At 46.9% G+C, this 21,268-nt stretch overlaps 1 protein-coding gene across 4 annotated transcripts in view; it reads left to right on the top strand.

Moving 5' to 3' along the window:
• The window catches only part of LOC146775930 (receptor-interacting serine/threonine-protein kinase 2-like), a 765,942-nt gene that overhangs the window by 66,916 nt on the left and 677,758 nt on the right, over positions 1 to 21,268 (top strand). Inside the window, exon 2 of one of the 4 annotated variants that reach the window (XM_085637723.1) lies at positions 650 to 737. The exons of the other annotated variants lie outside the window; for them this stretch is intronic. The gene's annotated coding sequence lies outside the window, so the exon portion shown is untranslated. The remainder of the gene's footprint in view (positions 1 to 649; positions 738 to 21,268) is intronic. 4 annotated transcript variants of the gene reach the window in all.

Consider the following 21,268-nt stretch of genomic DNA (forward strand, 5'->3'; position numbering starts at 1 on the left):
CCCTGATCCCTCAGGACCGTGGAAACAATATACTACCTTTCGTTCAGTCTCTCGTGCTTACTTAGTCAGTCTCCGAGAGATACACCGAATAAAACAGGCTGGGCGTTTTCAATAAACATTTATTGAACAGTTGTTATTCTGGTGTAGAATAGATGTGCTGCAACAACCGTTAGACAGTATAAGATATAAATGATTAGCAGTACTATAAAGGTAAATGGATAGAATAATTCTACCATCTTCCTAAAATCATGAGTACAATCAAGTATATAAAACACTTGATAAAAGATGCGTACTCCTACCATGGCTCCTTAACTAGATGTACCTTGCATTGGTGTAGGTGTTAAGCCAAGAATTCCTCTAGGGTTTAGTCAACCCCATTACCTGAAATGTGAGACTGTGCGACCCTGTCCTGGTCTCAAGCTGATCACCCCGCGAGGGATGTTAGACCACTGCGAGCTGGAGTGTCTGCATGCAGGTGTGTCTCTGGTCCGTGTGTTAACCGGGAAATCTCTGTCTCCTCTGTCCATCTTAGCAAGCTGTGATGTATATATACCCATAGGTCTCCCCATGGGTCCTACCTTGCTGTATTACTGTGTCGGCCTAAGGATGATGTCTGGCATGAACTTTATACATCTATTTTTTTTTACAGGCGATGGTAGTCCTGCTGGGCTTCCGAGAATCCTCATGCGAACTAGGGAAAGCCGCGTTCTGACTGCAGTGTAATATCTTGGTAAAAGGTCAGTCCCTGTAAACTGTGACCAGTGAAATGTAGGGAGAGAATACAGGTGAAGGGTAATGAGTTTACCATGGCCTATATTATGGTACCTTTATGGAATATACCAATATGTCATCACTTTCTGGGATCCAGGGTCAAAGGTCACATTATGCCACTTCCTGTGATGTCAAGGGTATGCAGTGTCACTTCTCCTACCCCTGACTATTTTGGTGGACTATTGATGTGGATTCTGCACCAACAAAGAAATACATCAGGAATGGCATTAGTCTCCCACCATAACAAAGCATTCAAGTTAATTCCCAAAGAAGGATCAACAGCTGTGGTGTAACGCTTGCATGTGCAGAAATGAAAACATGAACACCAATGAATGGATTATCAAAAACTAACTCCCTGCCTTGGTGGGCTCATATTTATTATGGACCTGATGCATGACGCCAGGTTTAACCATGTCAAGAGCGTTCATAGGAGGGATAAGGTGAAACCTCAACTCATTTGTACTGAGGTGGTTTGCCTGAGGGACTCGCAGCACTACAATAGCCTACATGCAATACTCATGACATGCTAGTTTTTAACAATCAAACGGATGGGGGAATGTGGGTGGCGTTTGTACATATTAATGCTTTTTTAGGTCGAGCCTTGCAGCATGCATGCACTGCTCTACGAGGCATGCTGTATTCACTTCTAAGAGCTTTGACCATGCCCTCGCTGCTGATTGGTTAAAGTGTGTGTCCTTCTGAAAAGCTTGTATCTGTATGGTTGATTAGCATTATATGTCTCACCTTCTTGTGTCTTGCTCCTCCCCTAGAGTTTTGACCTATTACGATATCCTCACTGTGCAGTGCTTTTCCCTTTGTGTTTGCACACTTTTTGAAAATATTGCAGATTGCACATGCACTCTGCTCATGTTACACTGTCCGTACCCATACACTTCCCGCTCCATTTGTTCCACCCCTTCTCTCACACCTGCTTTCATGTCCTCCCATTCCCGCAAACTGTTGTTCCCTCTGCGCTACATCGTCATTCTTGGTTTGACAAAAATGCTGTTACAGCAAGCATGGCTGAAATCAGCATGCACGGACTGTGCACACATATAGCTATTACAAATACATTTATGTCATGTGAGTAGTGAATTAAGGCTTCCTAAAATAGAAGCAGTGCTTCTATAAAGGAAGTGCTCCCAGCTCACGGAGGGTCCCCAGGTGCACCATAGGAAACAATGCTCACCAAGCAGTACCGTTATTTCATTTTATACTGCGTGGCTTTTTAGTCATCACTGTGCTTCCATTGGGATTCTTCAGAATTGCAGTGTGCAGTACCTTATGTGGCCAATCGAGATCCCTTTGGAACTCCAGAGGAACACCTAGTAACAGCCTGTGGTACTGCATCCTTTTCACTCAAGCAGTGCCTATGTTGCAGAAGCAGTGCCTAATGCACACAAGCAGTGTTTGCACACAAGCAGGGTTCACTGCACGTGAATAGAGTTCCAAAGCTTACTGCACGCGAGCAGGGTGCATTCTTGGTACTTACTCTTAAAGTGTATCAAAACGGAAGAACAAGAAAACACGTGAGCTCTAGTATAGAAAGTCATGTGAGACACTGAGATTTCTGTTTTTTTGGGGGGGGCAGAATAGTTTGTTGAGATCAGTGGCAGGGGACCTGAGGCTGCTTGTGGTCCTGGTGCATCCTTTAATGAGCCTCTGATCTGCTGTGTGAAAGTAAGAATGTTAAAGACCTGGTGAACATCTGGTACCTCAGGTTCTGATGATTTTCAAACCCAACAAAGTGTTGCATTTTATAGCCAGTGTTTGCATATTTTGTGTTGTACTTCACACAGTGACTGTGGACATGATGCGTCGGTTTGCATCAGAAACTTTATTTGTGTATGGAGGTTGCAACATTTCTGGAGAGTACCTCAGCAGGCCTCAAATGTAACCTGTTATGCTGTTCATTGTGATAACAGTGAGAACTTTAGCATGAAGAGCAGAGATGGCCCTGCATGCCGTTCATCTATTTGTAGTCCACTCTGTAATGTAACAGACCATGCATCCTTTACCCAGCCACAGTTGGCGCCTCCAGCAGCCTGCCAACGTGCTCTTTTCTTTGGGAAAGACTCCCCTGCTCACTCAGGCACGCAGCGCCTGTTGGGCTCAAATGGCTTCAGCCCCAATCCCCCCCCCCCCCCCCATCCCCGGCGTGTGTGGCAGCCCAGACTGAGACAGCTTCCCAGGCACACAGACAGCCGCACCCGAGTACTTCTCGGGTCTTTAAAAGACCATTTACTTGTTAATGAGGCTTTGTTGTTTTGTGACCCCTTCTAGAGCCTCTACATCTCCACTCTGACTGTTACTGGTAGAATTCACCCCCCAAATTTTTTTCTTAGCCCCCCCCCTCCGAAATTTGGCTCTAGTTGCGCCTCTGCGCCCACTGTTGTTTTTGCTAACTGAGAGCCCCACCATGACTGCTGTCTTGCGTGGCCCATGTGTGGGAGAGAGTGCATCAAAGCGCTAAACTGCTAGCTCATTTGTTACATTAGTTCGCATTTGAGGAGGTTCGCAATTTTATGCTTTTTTTTGTTTTGTTTTTTAACTCATCACTATGCTTCCGATTGGATTCTTCAGGATTGCACGGTGTAGTACCTTATGTGGCAAATAAAGGTCCAGAAGAACACCTAGCAACAGCCTGTTGTACTGCATCCTTTTCCTGCTTCATGGATTTTCTTTTATTGCTTATGCTAGTGCTGGAAGTCCGAGACTCCCTTGTGTCCAGCGCAGTAGATCAGTTAGAAACCTATGCACCCGGGGGGGGCGTGGCTTGGACGGCAGAGCAGATGGCTGCCTAAGAAAGTCGCTCTGTCGGATCGGAGTTTTAAACAGTTAATCCGAGAGATCTACGCGAAGGAGAAACTTTCTAAGGGGTTTCAGGCGCATCGAAAACTACGAGCACTAACGAGGGCAGTAAATAAGAGGCCAGCAACCAGCCAATTGCTAAAAAATCGGCATAAACGAAAAGGAGGAAGGAGCATCACGATGGGCAGTAAAGATGGCGGATCATGGAGCGTGAAACTGAACACCCTTCGCATCTTCAAGGAAGCTGGATGGCGAGCTTGTAAATGTTGGAGAAAGCGCCTGCATAAGTCATCCAAAACAAGTAAGGCTTGTTAAACAGTCGAGTCAGCGTATGAGCCCTGCTATAACAGAGCGATTGCGTGGTGGAGAGAGAGACTGCAGCGGCGATAGAGAGCCCCCCAGACAGGCGCATGAACGAACAAGGTAGTGGACAACGTGGCGCATAATACCTAACGTACGGTGAGTCTGGGAAGCCCAGCACCCGCTTATGCATTGACATGGGGAGAAAGCATTGAAAATAAGAAAGCGAAAGCAGGTATGCACAAAATGGTGCGGACCCAGCGACCCGCAAGTAGTAAGACAAAAGAATCGAAAGCGGGAACTGCGAGTGGCAAAGAAGACGTCACAACAAATGAGGAATACGATGTGGGAGCACAGCGATGACCAACATACTCCGATTTCCCCCCCCCCCCCCGGTAGATATCTTGGGTGCCTGTAAGCAGTACGCAACCATGAAACAGCGAAGAGGTGCGGCGAGAAAAGACGGCGCTTAGAAGGGAGCGGTAGCGGGAACCTGCAGCAGCCGCGGTGGCAAAAGGAGGCAGTGCGGGACCAGGCTTGGGTGCAGGAGAACAAACGAGACGGCACAATAAAATCGCACACACCTAAGCTGCATGCCAGTCAAGCGAGATCTCGTAATTAGGGGGGTGAGTCTGTGATCAACAACAACTATATAGCGCAAGCCTGCCACAAACGAGAGGGTCATCGTGGAGGAGGAAAGAAGGTGAATGGTACGGCGAGCAGCTCGACAGGGGGTCTAACACTGAAGAGATGATGACGAGTGTCCTCACCTTTGCGCTCCCTTACGAATGGGCACGGAAACTCTTAACGATGCAGGCTCCTCTAAAAAACTCTCCCCACTAGCAGCAGACCTTCAATCCTGGAACTAAACAGAGAAGACAGGGGGTACCAAGATCTCCAGGTATTCTGCACTCCGCCTAACCACTGTGGTCGCTCAACATAGTGCAGAATAGTGTGCAACCCAGTGTGGGCACGGCTCAGAGACCCTAAAGGGGCAGGCCATCCAAAACGACCTGCTCCCGCCAGCCAGCGGTCCAGGGTCCACAACAGAGAAGAGAAGGGGTAACAAAACCTCAAGCAGGGTCTCTCTAATCAAATCAGTCTGCATTCCACCCATCAATTGCGGCTATCTCCTACTATCTACTGACGCTAAGTGAACACTTCTCAGGGAGGAGTGATAGAACCAACAATCTAGCAGACACCGAATGAAAATACAGAGCAAGAAAAGGAGTTTACAGGGTCTGACGTCCCCTCTTCTGAATAGCACCCAGTAGCAATAAGCAAGTAAGAGCGTCGCAAGCCCCACGTGGGGGAGCCACTAAACATCAGCCAAAAGGCAGAGAACAGGTAACCAAGAGCGGCCCAGCATCAGAACAATGTAACATCTAATCCCTCAGTGAGCCAACACAAATTTATTGTAAGTGCGTGATTCCCTTAGCCATAACCATGGCGGAACGAGAATCCAGACTACAACAGCAGCTGAAGAAGAACAAGGGAGATCCGATAATATCAGACTCACCCATTAAACAAAAGCCTGATATCAATATCACCCTGGAGATGATTTTGAAAAAATTAGCAGACGTCCATGACCTAGCCTAATCTACAAAGAACACCACTGATGCAATACAACTCGAGATCGTGGCAGCCGGAGCAGACCTACACACTGTCAACAACAGGCTCGCTGCAGATGAGCAGAGAATCAGCGACATTGAAGACGCTTCCCACAAATCAACACAGGAAACGAAGGTACTCATGAAAACCACCTTATCACTCCAGAAACAGACAGCGGAACTGGAAGACCTGAATCAGCGAGGGAACATCCTCATACTGGGTCTACCGGAGGGGAAAGAAGATCCAGCAGGCTCCTGTGTGACCTTTCTTGAGGATCTGATTCCCAAAATCACAAATTTAAAGTTTGACAAACCATTTGAGCTGGACAGAGCTCACAGAGTCCCCACTTTTAAGTCTGCTACAAGATACGCGGCCCGCCCTATCATCTGCAGACCGCTAAGGGCCCAACACACGGAGGCCATCTTCGACTTTGCTCGTAGAAACCACCAGATAACATGGAAAGGCAACAAGATCATCTTTATGCAGGATTGCTCAAAACCCACGGTCGACACCAGGAAAGGCTACCTTGCTGTGCGCGACATACTAAGGGCCAAAAACTTACAGTTCTCCTTTGTAGCTCCAGCCAAATTCAGGATAGTTGACTCCGGGAGGCAGCACTTCGTCAGCGACCCCAAGGACCTAGCGGCATACCTGGACGGCGCAACCGGGGTCCAGCAAAAGGAGAGCATCACCAGAACCGGCCTCCAGCTGAGCGCTGCTTACAGGTCCATTGTCAGGGGGCCATCCGGATCCGCAGCACTCTAAACACATCGACTACCTCCGAAGACCATCATACCTAAGACAGTTCATGCAACCTCTATCTACCTCAACGGACATTTCGGCTACCTCAGGGGGAGGGGCCCCAACGATAAACAATCCCCTACCTCGCAAGAGAGCCCAGCACCCGGCAGCAAAACTAACGAGCTACTTGCAACAGCAAGTCAACAACCTGGAGGCCCTCAACCACAAGATGATCCGTCGTATCCTTTTATATTTCAGACGTTATATATTTTTTTTCTTTTCTTTTTTTCCTTCAGACTATTTGAGGATATTTGCCGTTGAGCTCAGAAGATCAGAGTTTTTTCTATCAAGATACAGACTCAGGATACAGAGTCTAGCGAATTCTATAATCTCTCTTGGATATACACCTATATAAGCCACACGATAGCTACTCTCCGAGAGACGGGACGACGATCCTGTCGTTGCACGTCCAACATACGAGTTTGTGTAGTATGGAGGGAGGGAGGGGGGAACGGGGGTGGGGTGGTACCAGTACCACGGTCTCTTAGATGTTCTATACCTATCTTGTCTGCTTTCCTATCCTTTTTCACCACTTTAATCTCTATATCCTGGCGCGATCTGCCAGAGAGTTTATGTAGAAGTTCTGACACAGAAGCACACCCAAACATGCTAGGTACATTGTTCGCAGAGCACTGGGGAGACACCAAGACTGGTTTTTATGTACACTTGAATACAGCAGCCATGTTACACACTAGATGATGGCAGGGAGCAACACACTCAATCTAGCAGCAGACCTTGACATTGTGTCCCTTAATGTAATGGGCCTTAACCACCCCATTAAGCGCAGAAAGATCATAGACTACCTGGCCAAAACAAAAGGGGATATAATCTTACTACAAGAGACAAACTTTCCAGAGAAGATGCCAAGCTAGTGAGAGGTAATTGGATCTCACAGACGCCCTGTTCACCGGTCGTAAAAAAAAAAAAAGGGAGGTGTGATGACACTGGGATCCAAGAGATCCAACTTAACAATAGAATCACAATCCAACGATTGCGAGGGGAGGCTCCTGGTGACGCATCTGAGAAGGGGGGAGGAGTTAATCCATGTGGCTAATGTATACGGACCAAACACGGACGATCCGACATTCTGGGAGTAGGTGGCTCGGATGCTGGAGAGCTTCCCCCAAACTGATCTCATGGTGATGGCAGGGGACTTCAATATACCGTTAGACCACATAGTGGATAGACAATCCACCTGTTGTTTTCACCCGGCGAAATCACACGCAGCCCTTCGTAGTATCTGCTCCAAATACAATCTAAAAGATGCATGGCGCCTCCAACACCCGGACACAAGGGACTACACTTTCTACTCTAACCCTCACAATTCTTACACCAGGATAGACTACATATTAATATCTGGGTCCCATACACACCTAATCGAACATTCTGACATAGCCCCAAGGTTAGTGTCAGACCACTCATGTATCAGTCTAAAGTTGAGCGGTTGTCAAAACGAAGCCGTCCCCCGGAGATGGCGGTTTAAACAGTGAGGTGCTTTTAGACCCCGCGGACAAAAAAAAAGTTGAAGTAACTATAGTGGAATATCTCAGATTTAATGACTCCCCGGAAACCAGCCCCAATACTCTGTGGGATGCCCTGAAGGCGATGGTTAGGGGGTCAATAATTGACATTAAATCAAAAATAAACAAGAAAACAAACTCAAGAATAGAGCAGTTGGAGCGGGAGATTAAAAGTCTTGAATTATCCCATTCTAAGACCGTCAAGGATAATAGACTGCTAACTAGTTGAGGTACGAATACAATAAAATACCGAGTGAGAGGGCGGGGCTGTGGATCAATAAATACAAGGCCCTTAATCTGTGCGAGGCTAATAAGGCGGGAAAACTACTGGCCTCATACTTGAAGCACAAACTAAGCCAATTCACCGTCTCCTCCATCACTGACTCAAATAACAGAACCCACACAAAACACAAAGACATCCTTAAGACCTTTCAAGAGTTCTACCAGGAATTATACAAGAAAGATCAGAACCTCAATACAGAAGAATGTTCTAGATACCTCAATAGACTCGGCCTACCACAATTAAACACAGAGGAGATGCTCCGGCTAGGCCAAGAGATTAATCTCTCCGAAATCGAGCTGGCAGTCAAATCGCTGAAAGACAAAGCCCCGGGGCCAGACGGGTTCACTGCCGCCTTCTACAAGGTTTTCCTAAACCAATTGAAACCTGTTTTGAAACATGTATTTAATCTCGCTGCAGCCAATGGGGGGGGGGGGGGGGGGGGGGGTCTCCCATTCCATGTCAGAGGCTAACATTATAGTCATCCCCAAGGAAGGCAAAGACCACCTATCGCCAAAAAACTACAGACCCATATCCTTTATTAACGTGGACTGTAAAATATACACTAAAATACTGGCAGGCAGACTAAATTCCGCTCTCCCCAAGCTAATAAGCAGCTCACAGGTGGGCTTCTTACGCACACACATGTCCAATGACCATACACAACTTCTCTGCCATATCGTAGAGCCAAACTAGAACCAGCTGTGGCCATCACTTTAGACGCGGAGAAGGCCTTTGACAGAGTCTCCTGGGATTTCCTGGAACAGTGTATGCAGGCTTTCAGCCTAGGTAAGGGGTACATACGGATGGTGATGGCCATGTACCGGGCTTCATCATCCCGCATAGTGGTTAATGGGTCGTTCTCTGACCCTTTCACCTTACAACAGGGCACCAGACAAGGATGCCCACTGTCCCCTTCGCTTTTCCTTCTAGCACTAGAACCCCTCATTCAAGATATTAAACTAAACCAGAATATCAAGGGGGTAAATATCAATGACATTGAAATAAAAGTAGCCGCCTACGCTGACGATATTCTAATAGTAGCAGAACACCCGCAGTCCTCTATTGCTGGCCTGATGCACATGATAGCCGAATATTCAGGGCTCTCTGGGTATAAACTAAATAAGGACAAATCTGAATGTAAACCATTAAATATCCACTGCACGAGGGACAGTCTAGGAGGGTCGGGCCTATCCTGGCAAGCGGGCTACATCAAATACCTGGGCAGAAACTTTGGCAAAGACCTAATCGACACACTTCATCAGAACGAGAAAATATTGCTAGAGAAGATTAAGAAACTACTAGAATCATGGTCACCAAAATTCATAACATGGTGGGGTAGAATAGAAACCATCAAAATGATGATCACACCAATTGTCAACTATCTGATCAGTACGCTCCCACTTCTCCTCACAGACGACTTCCACAATAGATATTATGATCTCAGATATCCTATGGCGTGGAAAGAAAGCAAGGATTAGCATTAAAAAAAAATAAGACTGGAGAAAAAGCTGGGAGGAGTCAACCTTGCTGACTTCAAAACTTTCCTGTTAGCGTTTCTAGATAAACAAGGTTCTTACTGTGTAGCGCCGCCGGATGGCTACACACCGGTATGGCTGCAGGTGGAGAAAGCCTTACTAAACAATCTTGACCCCCCTCGCTCTCCTTACGACAAACAGATACCCCTACACCTCAAGGCCAATCTTTAAAAATACTAAAATAGCCCTACTAAAAGTAGATAAACAGCTAGAAAACAGCATTATTGGGTCGAAAAACGAGTCACTCTGGGTCAACAGCTGGATTCTACACAAAGGGAAAAGCATAACCCTGGAGCCTTGGATTGAGAAAGGGAACTGTTACCCCCTCCAGCTAGAAAACAAAGCCTACCCCATCACCTTCTCCGCCCTCAAAGAAAAACACAATCTAAATGGCATCGAATTTTATAACTTCCTAAAAATCAGATCAGCACTGTCCAAAACCAAATTTTCAGTCTCGCAACCATCAATCTTCCAGCTTGTATCCAAAATAAATAAGTTAGGTCACCAGGTCTCACACCTCTACAAACTCCTCCGCCCCAAATCCACCAAGCTTAACGACAAGACAGTCGCCTACTGGAACAACCAAAACAAAACCAATTTCAATGACCATGAGTGGGCCACAATGTGGGCATCAGCCTCACGTAATAAGATCTCCCCAGTGCTCTCACAAACTAAGTTCTGGTTGCTTCACAAGGCTTTCTGGACCCCGGTGCGATTACACTCACTAGGCCTCAGAGAGGAAGCAGTATGCTGGAACTGTAACAAAGAAAAAGGGGATATAGCACACCTTATCCTGTACTGCCCAGCTCTTAAAACATTCTGGGATGACATTTTTAGGTTCTTAAGTGAAATGTTTGTCTGCACTCTAAAAAAAAAAAAAAGAGTTCTCCACTATCACCACGGGTTTTATTAGCACTGAACTGAAGTCAGCAGATGACAGGGGCCTCTTGGACTTACTGCTGACAGCAGCGGTGAAAATGGTCCTCTCAAAATGGAAAGACACTTCTAAGACATCGTACAAAGGATGGTTCAACTGGATCACGCTGCTTAGGGGCGCAGACAACATGTCACTACAGAACTCACCCTGGAAACCGGCCTCCATAAGGATGTGGGGGTCCCTGGACACGTTCCTAGACTCTTTTGAGCCCCTATGAAAACGATGAAGGCCAAGAGAGGCGCTTCCGTCACCCCATGTGAAGTCCCATTCTAGCAAGACTATCAGGGGACCCTAAGGGTCCCATCCTCTGTCAGACGTACTGTGTAAGCAATTTAATTTTTGTGTGCCTGTCCTCAATCTCCTTTCACCCCCTTCTTCTCACCATCCTTTTCTTTATTCCTTTCCTTTTTTGACAGTAAAACAGGTAGGGAATGCATAGTGCCGTAAAGGCATGTAGGCAAAATACGATTCGATAAAAAGATGCAAACCCTGTTGCAGATTTATTAATGTGTACTTGTCTTAAAAATTTAACAATAAAAATTGTTGAAATACAAGAAAAAAGAAGCCTATGCACCCACTTTTTTCTGAATGCTCCTTTTGTTTGGTATAGCGACGCGTGCACCTATTTTCTAAATGATCACTCCACTGCAAACCAAAAAAAAGTAAAAAACATTGTCATTTAGAACCCCAATACCTCTAACCTTCACAAATGCGAGAACGGAGATGCAACTCTATGCAGTAACCACTAGAGGATGCTATTTGTTAAGTTGATTACAGGTTTTTGTCATCTGCTGCATACCAAGTGGTTACTCTAGTCTACAATGATCTATCGGGTTCTTTTCTTTTTCAAAGGATGGCTTTCAGTGATGCTGAAATTTGTTAGGTTGATACTGTCGGCAGTAGTGATGTAAATGTATTTTAATTTAAACTATTTTTACGTAAATGTGATGTTTCAGATGTTTAACCATGACCAAATAAATAGCGTGTGTTTATTTCTGGGCCTTTCACAAAATAACTTTTGCTTTCAAAGCATCAGAAGGCCCACTTTGTTTGTGGCAGGTGTTTCTGACTGCGTTTCTTCCTGCCCTGACTTGCTATTCACAAGATGGCGGTCCAGGACAGTAAAAAAGCACAATGTCCCTGATGACATGGGAGAAAACTCTTTGAAAGTTACAAAGAATTGATCCGTGGAAAGCCAGAATAAATCACAGTCCTCGGTTACTAGTTTAGGCTTCATTCAAATGCGTTGTATTTTGTTCTGCTCAATGTGCCACTCTAGAAAGGGAGAAATCATATGCAAATCAACCTGGGCCATGCTCCAACAAGAGCAGTGCAGGTGATAAATTGGCGGAGCTCCTGCCCCACCGCCCAAACTCGCAGTTCCCCACCTCACTTAGAGTTGGGGGACCATCTACGTTTGGGCCAGCAGAGCAGTGCTTAATTTGAGCCGGTGGTGGTTTCTGATGCTCCGCACTGGCATTTAATTGTCAACACTGGCACTTATGGCAGTCTGCCACATGATGGCCATGTTTGTCGCATTTAGAGAAAAGCATAACAATTGTTTATTAGTTCAGTATAAATTAAAAATGACTAATACCTGCCACCAAAGCCATTCTTGTAGCTTTGGAGGTCTGGAATAGTCAGAATTGTCACACTTGTAGGAGTGTGATGGTTAGTAGTTGTGTTTCTACTACAGTTTGCAACACTGGCAAGGGCAATGTGCAAGTGGAAGTGACCTCCTGAAGAGGATCCTGCCACTTATATCTTTACAAATTAAGCACTGCAGCAGAGCTTCAACTGGCTATGCCATTGGAAACATTTGCCCCAACAGTCCACCTACCACAGGACCACTAGGTCACATTGGCAGTCTCCTCCCTACTTATGACAGAGTAGCCATCATTGATTTCCCCTCCCATTCTGCTATGCAGGTCATGTCAGGCTCGGGCAGAGAAAACAAACAAATAATGCCCTTGATGCACAAGGAGAAAACACCCTGGCATAAGGGCGGTCTTTTGTTTCACTGCTCAGAGGTATAAACCCCCGTTTTATGCCTTTTGTTTCTTAAAAGCATCATAAAATGTTTAATGGGCTAAAAAACATATAAGACCTGCTCGTCTTTTCAGCTGTGTTTGCAGGGCATCCCCACATGGGATGTGGGAATCTCTACGTAGGGTGACTGGTCCGATCAGGAAGGTAAGCAGGCTGTCCACCAAACTTAAAACGAGCATTGGCAATGCCAATGGGTCTGGCTTTAGAGGAATGATGCATGGTAATGTTAAGCATTACACGTTAATAGCATGGGAATAGATATGTATTTCTGTGTTAGCAAAGAACTTCAGAATAAAATATTGGTGTCGGTTAACAGGTCAGGTGACTTTTGCACTATCAAGCCAGACCTTAAAATCCATGTAGGTTGATTACTGCCCTCCTCCCATCTGTGCTGCTGCCAGCAAAAAACAACATAATTTAGTTATCTGGGATGCATTAATAGCATTCCGTGCATTACTCTGTAAGTTCAAGCCTAGGCAGCTTGATATATATAAACAGAATGATCACAACTGCCTAGAGGACAAACACATTTTTGTGGAAGCAAACAACGTCTGCCCAATCAAAACATGTACTCTCAACATGTAGGCGGAGCCAAAGACCCTCTCTAGTGATGATCACATAATTGTCTGGCGACAATTGCATAGTCAAACCAGATCACATTGACCCTGCAAGTTTCATACAGATTAGGTCATATGCACATGTCACAAGTACATAGATTTGCTGATGAAGAGTCTGAAACATACAAGGGATCTCGTATAGACCAACAGTCTCAGACATGTAGTCCGAGAGAAACAGCCTGTCTCAAACACTTTCAGTCTTCCTGACACTCTCTCAAAGGCAGTAAATTTTACAGGAAAAGAATAAGGCAGACTGAATCCCGTACATGTGGAAACGGTTTCTCTGCATCACGCACACAAAACCACACTTTGGGGCTGATTACGATGGCGGACGGATTGGGACTGCCCGACATGCTGTAGGTGGTCCCATTGTAGGCATTACAATGCGACCGCCACCACGGCGGTTGCAATGCCTATATTTTGCATTGCAGTGGGTGCTGCTTACTGCAGCACCCGACGCAATGTAAAAACGAGACACTGCACATATCTCTACACTACGTAGCAGGCACCATGCAGTGCCTGACACGTGGTACAGGGATATGTAGGGGGCCACCATGGGTGTCCCCAACACCCAGAACCAAGAGCCAGGGGCGAAGGGTGGCCCGTTACAGGCCCACAATGTCCCTTTCAGCCATCGGTTTCATGGCGGGTAACCCGCCATGAAACGGCTGGCGGAAAGGGACATCGTAATCCCTACTGCGGTGCCTGGTAGGCACTGCCAGCATTGTAGGGACTACGAGCCCCTCCTCCGCACCGGCGGACTCAAGGAGCCCGGTGGATGCTTGGCGGTCGTTCTTTACGACCGCCACACGTCCGCCCGCCATCATAATATGGCAGGTGGAAAAGTTGGTTACAATGGCAGGGAGACCGCCACCGACATCCGCCATTGTAATCAGCCACATAGTCTCACTCAGTTTCATGCATGGATTGCCCCATATGTAGCTTAATACATATTCAGACAAGCAGATTCACACACACATATACATACAATTATGGTGCTATATAAACAGGGCTGGATTGGCTGTAGTGGGCACTGGGCATTTCCCCGGTGGGCCGCCAGGGTGGGGGCCGTTTTTGTTACCTGGCCGGTTTTGCCAGTCCCCTGTAACAAAAGCAGCTGCAAGATTTTAGACACGCAAACTGGGTGTGGCTAAAATACTAACTATTCTTAATGTTTTTTCACTCTTTCACCTTCCAGTAACTACATATACATACATATAAAACAACACATTGCTTAAATGAAAATTAATATGTCGATCAGTGGGAAATACAGTTTTGTACATTATGAAACCTCTATTAGTTAAGCCACTGCACCAAATCCTGGTTGATGCAATGTGAAATCGTGCCTTGTGTATGTTTAGTAGTACAAAGTCCCAGTCTGTGGCAGTAAGCACTGTGAACATGCAAGTCGTTATTTTAAACTTGCATTGCACACAGTATAAGACGGGCTGCTACAGAATGTGCAAAAAGGTTTAAGATAAAAAGTGTTTCCAAAATACAGATCTTTTGCAAGCAGTGCACACTTCACAGCTTAGCTTGTAGCTCCCTTACAATACCCCTCAAAAAGAATGAAGGTGTGTCATCGGGAAGCAATATTTTTGTTGGTAACCCTTTTAACAAGCATTTACAATGCAATAGGTCTCGCATTTACACAAGTTTGACCTTTTGGCTTTGTAAATGACAATGCCTTTAATTTATGTTTTGGTTTTTAAAACATAAATAAAAGGCATTGTCATTTACAATGTCAATAGCTTAAACTTGCGTAAATGTGAGACCTATTGCATTGCAAATGCTTGTTCTAGAGTGTTAATTCAGTGGACAAAAAAACACTTTGTTTGGGAGTCCAAGAATGTCGCTTCTTAAGCCCTCAGCTATCAATTGGGCTTTCATTTAACTCTGAATTTGAATGGAGCCGGCAGACCTTGCAAAATGGGGGTGACAAAATAATACTGAGGAGGTCGCCATAGTGTGGCAAGCCTATTGGGGTTACTCTTATCCTAAAGACCCTACTTGAGAACTGGGCAAGTCATCATACCGCAGCGGTGTGAGCTGCCTCGGAGACTCACAGAGACCTCCACCATTGTTGTGTTTGGCAATCTGTCAAAGAAAACCCCAACCACATCCAAACCCTTCAGCTATGTTCACAGTAGAACTACTGTACCAAAAGGGACTTTGCTGACTTCAAATATTTGTGGTGTTGGCAGGGGTACTATAGAAGCTGTCTTCACGCTTATCAGGTCAAGAAATCCTAATGGCATTCAAAAAGTTGACACAAATGAATCTATTCTCAGCTGTCATTTATTGAATTAAAGGGAAATTCCTGTTTTCTGATCACGATACTGACCCCTTGAAAGTTCTCTAAAAGTTACTTTGACATGAGCTCATTAAGTGGAGTGATCAACGATTGTCATGATGCAAGGGATTCAATCACCAACTCAATCCAGGATACTGCAAGAACCACCTGTGGGTGCAGAGGGCCTGGGACCACCCTATGAATCTGTGCAAATGGATCTGGAAATGGCAAAGATGCTAAGGGCTCTCTCTGGTAGCCCGTCATCCATGAGTGCAAAACATGGCCTCAAGAGCCCATTATTAGTCGCACACAGGTCTGACACCACACAAATCACGGATGAAGATTAGTTTGGTAGATCCACCCACGTGGGTAAGGAAGGGGTCTGATGGCAGAATATTCATGCTTCCAGGTGACGTGGTCAGTGAACCACGGGCACCGTAAGGGCAGGGGGCTCTGTCTATGCCCCACTTAGGTACATATTTCATAGTGCTGGTGCAGAGGTTCATGGGTGCCGCAGGAGCATGACGTGCCACGTCACATGCGCAGATAGGTTCTAACAATCTTGTGCCCATGTTTGCAAATGGTCATCAGAAACCCACCCACGACTGCAAAGGAGGCTTGCCTGGCCAACGCAGGAAAACCTTGTACCCTTGGCAGTGCCCGCGATAGTTAATGGGTGGAGGCTACGTAATATACTTTAACAAGGAGATTAGGATTTGGAGAACAAGATTCATATTTTTTTTTAACTTTATCATTGTCTGGTAAGCCACAGAAACATGCAAATAAACAACCCACTGGGTGGGCAAGATTGAGTAGTAAGAGTAGTGCATTAATGTATCCGGAAGAGCCATTAGAGGCAGTAACAGCGCTTAAGTGAGTCAATGAAATAAAGGAGAGGGTGAGATGGGGTGGTGGCGGTGACCTTGTCACATTTTAGAACGGTTATAACAGTATATGTGCGGATATGACAAATACAATAGGTGGCATAGACATAGTAGCCTCACAGGTCACTTGGGGCTCCAGAGACAGGAGGTAATTTCAGGGTGGCTGCCAAATGCCTTTAGGCCGAGCAGTGGGGGTTTGTAATACAGCATAGGTTTCACTGGTGGTATCACAACAGATCAGGCTGCTCAACCAAGCAGTAACGAGCGGGCAACATTTACTGTCCCAATGTAATGCAACCTTTCGCCTCACCAGCAGCAAAGCAATAGCAGTGAACTTAACAAGATTCATATGTAACCTAATTATGAATCACATGTGCGATAATTTATTGTTAATCTGCGAAGCCAATGGCAACTTTCAAAAGTGAAACCGTGCTCCAAGGAGTGAACTGAAACTCAAAGGCGTGACTTGAAGTTTCTGACATCAACCCCTGCTCAAAAAGAAATGGTCAGAATAAGTTAATTTTGTAGACAAGCAGAAAATGTATAAAATATGCTAGATCAGAGGGGATGCACCTGACCCCTCCCCTAATACATGCATACTGTGTATGGAAGGAGCATAGTCCCATTATGGCAACACACCCCACCCATCCCAAAACAGAGTATGCATGCATAAATAAATACACAAAACAACTTTTGTTTGGGAAAAATATTGCTGCCTATTCCATACAAAAGTATGCAATATGGTGGGTTATCTTACGGGCGATCCAAGGGCAGGCAGCTGTACCAACCTATGCTGCCCTGCCGCCTGATGAGCCAAGCACTGTGGAGAAACCAATCAGCGCTACCCTTATGGGGGTGATCCCCTTATTGGATCACGTGACACATTGGTCCCTTATTACTCACGCCCCTTTCAGGGCAGAGTGTAGCAAGGTAAACCCCCAGTTGTTCAGGCCCACAACCGCACGAAGGACTAACAGGGCGCCGACGTAGTTGTTCCAGGACCCGCCACATGAGGTTCCTGTGATTTGGCTCTGGCACCCCTATTGTGCTCTTGTAGAGGTAACCTTTCTGTACTCATATGCTTCCAGATCGCCCTGTAACTCCGCCACAGTTCTGGAGGTGGCCACAGTCGCCTAAAGAGCCCCCCACCAAAACAGTTCCTGTCTCACTGCAACCTGCAATTTCCCGGGCCTCCCTCATGTCCAGTAGGAACAAACGCAAGCCCACCTGTGCCAAATGCTCCCCAACTTTGTCAAATAACCTTTGGTGTTCGCCCGGCATGGCTCATGCCTGATGAAGCCAAAGCCCCTTGCTCTGCGAACTTGCGCATGGAGCGGTTTATTCTTCTCTGGGAATGTACCAAAACCTTGCATGAACTGCAAGAATGTGATGGCCTCCCAGGAGGGAGCTCTACTCTTAAACATCGCTATCTTCCTTCAAGCTGAAGTGGCTCCCACCTCCTGCAACCCGTAGTTGCAGTTCTTCTAGCCTTTCGTGCACCCTAACACCTGCTTCCCCAATTCATGGAACAGCAGCACACTTGCTTATAAGACTGCTTCCACAAGCAGCCTATATACTTGGCTATGCGGACTGGGCATTTCGTGCATCACTGAAGCGACCCGTAACCCGACCTGGGAGCAGAGTGCACCTACTTTGTTGAGGTTGACCAGACATGTGCACAGACCTCCTTGATTAATAAACCATGGCGAACAAGACTGTTTCTCGCATACCGCACACTATTGCAGTCACAACAACAATTTGGAGAGAACTTACGCCTACTACCAGACTTGCTTAACTAGCGCTCTATCACAGATACCAACATACCTAACCAGCTATGACCCCTGATGCTCTATAGGTCTTGCCCCCACTCTTTTTATGCATTTGCCTGCAATGTACCCTTCTGCCCTTGTATGGGCGGGAAAATACCTACAACATTGCGAAACCCACTGCACTCGCATTCTCAGGCAGTTCGGTGGGGTGGAGGGGTCCTTAGGATTGGTTCTGCTACATTGCCTGGCCTCCTAGCCCGCAAGCACCCTCGTCTGACAGCAGACTATCTGCTGTGTTGCCCATGCAATGTCCGCACTCTGGCGCAAGACGTCCCATTCTATACCTCTGCTAACAGACTACCTTCAGTGAGGCAAGGGTGAACGGTTGTATGTTATGCATCTGACCATAAGAACCTTGGTTTGCTTTAGCAGGGATCAAATTGTTGCATCTGTCACCCCCACAATAGTGGCATGTGCAGTTCTTTTGCATTCTACACTTCAGGGTGGGACTACATATCCCACGAGACCACGGAGTCGTGTGTATCTTACCAATGATCCTATTAAGATCTGAGGTTCCCAGTGTCAATTGGTGACTATCCAACTGGTGTGGATGGGTTGTTAACAATGCCTGGCAATAAGTGTACTACCTTTGACAAACCTCTCCTTACCGGCATCTATATCCATCTTACACATATTTACTGGTTTTTGCCACATGACACCCTTCTGGTTGGTGATAAGGAACCTCCTACCCCGCATAAGCTGACAGTCCCGTGTTGCCAATACACCACCTGTGTATCTTGAATCACCCTCCTGTATAATCCCCACAGAGTGTGGCAAGACCCATAATTTGCCTTCCCAAACAGAGAACCGAACAATGCCAGACTTGTGTTACAAACAGGTGAGTGTTCTAGATGTCCGTTCTTGAAATACAGGCTATGACAACTCCTGGGTGCCCTCACGCCGCGCTAAGATGCGTGCTAACCCATTCAACAGACTGCTCACTCGACGTCGTTACTGGACATTGCAGACAACCCTTTGCAAATAAGCCGATTTAAGAGTCATAAATGATTTCCTTGTCACTGTTGGCATGATCATTCTCGCTACTGAGGCTCATGAATAAGAATGCCGGGGAAAAGCAACTGTGCCACTCTTTTCGGCTCCCCCGCTGCATCGCACTCAGTCATGCATGCCGCAAGCACACAGAGGCAGGGCAGCCCGCCCCCAAGGCACTGCCCCTAGAATAATCGAACTCAATAACATTACTGAGGGTACGATCCCCACTATAGGGGGACATATTGGCTCATGTTGGCATCCGTCCAACACTGTGCTTATTCTGCACTGTGCACTAACCTTTCCCCATTACCATTTACGAGACAACCTGCTTGATTCCAGAAAGCCATTTTACCCTGAGGGCAAAGATTAAAACCTTAAACCTGATTGTGACTAGCTGGCACAGTAGACCATAATGCTGTGAAATTATGTAACAGCACCAGCTGGCTGATACCATGCTACAGGGATGCAGCTCCCTGCAACAGACCAGCACATAGGCGGCGAGCATGTCAGGAACCATGGCATCATACCTGTCCTGCACCCAGCGACAGGCTAACCAAAATATATACCAAGCGCAAGGCAGCAGGCGCACACAGCCCACCACTAGGAACGTTGCCCCTTCAGGGCACACAAGCAGGCCCACCCGGCGAGGGCATCGCCAGCATCACCAAACGACCTCAGAACCGGAGCGGCGCCCTTATACAAGTGCAAGCATGGTACCAAAAGCGAGGCCCAAGGTGCAGGGTAGCAATATCCTCTAGTGACCTAAATGCATGCGGCTGGCCCGTGGTGGGCTCCGTGTTTTCTGTGAAAACATGCTAAATCGATTCAACTAAAGGCTTCAACATGAGGCGCGGCAAAAGCATCGAGACAGCCTTTAAACGTAGACAACTCATGATACATCTTCGTCGGCAAATAGCTGGGCAATAGAGTCGCAGTGCCCTTTAGTGGCCTGGATGCACAGAAGCTGAGGCGCGGTGGGCTCCGTGCTAAAAGGCATTCTGAGAATGATCCCCGCTCTGTTCGTGCGAAACCGACATGCCACAGACTCTCTCAAGGCACGAGCACCCTATGGAAGCTGCCATCCTCCACCACCCGCAGCCACGGGTGCTTAGAATGGTGTGCAGCCCGACCAGTATCTGGCTGTTTCGTTCATTGCATCCAGGCATATAATATAGCAAGTAACATCATACCTCCAAGTCAGGACTGCTATCCTAGTCTATGGCTGCTAGTTGCATGACCAATAAGCAGCAACTCGAGATGGGCCGCAAACCTGACCTCAGCTAGAGCAGACCAGGGCCTTGACACGAGCTGGAACCCCCTAAACCCATCACCCCAGTTCGTCCGCTGTCCAGGTCACCCCGCGGCATGACCATGATGCAGCCGGAGGTGCCGAAAAAACCCGGGGCAAAGGTGATTAATTGCAGCACCAGTGTGTGGGCGGAGACACAACCCTGGTCTCACGCTTGCCCCATAACTGACATTTAAACGTGTTAAACAGCACTCGCTGTGAGGGCCGAATGAAAGAATCCGCTGTGACTTGCTCGTGCCTGAACGACCGTGTAACTAGCGGCGGTTCCACTGCCTGGAAAGAAGAACGATTAGAACGGAACATTCCACGGTGGCTTGGTATCACGCCGGCCCCCAACCCAGCTGGGCCCATCATCAACACTCACTGATTCAGCCGATTGCGCGGGCCGGTGGCCTCCGTCCGTCCTCCCGCTCGGTTCTTTGGCGATTTATCCGTAACCTTGGTGATAGAATGACAATGGTTATGTCCCCTTAAAGGTGTCGCCCGAGGCGCCCCCCTCTTTCTAGCGCACCATTGAATTAATTCTGAACCATGCCCCCTATCAACCCATGGTACCCCTACTCCCTACGTGCACACCCCACGTTGCTTGTCACTCCGAATACCTCTGTGAATCTGCTGCCCTGTCTTGCTGGTTGCCTTGCCTTCGGCAGAGGGCCTGCTCTCGCTGCCTTAATGATAATTCTGAGGGTGGCAAAGACAGTATATGTTGTTACACATTTGCAGCA

Source organism: Triturus cristatus, chromosome 12 (genome assembly GCF_964204655.1).
Source record: "Triturus cristatus chromosome 12, aTriCri1.1, whole genome shotgun sequence".
Taxonomy (NCBI): domain Eukaryota; kingdom Metazoa; phylum Chordata; class Amphibia; order Caudata; family Salamandridae; genus Triturus; species Triturus cristatus.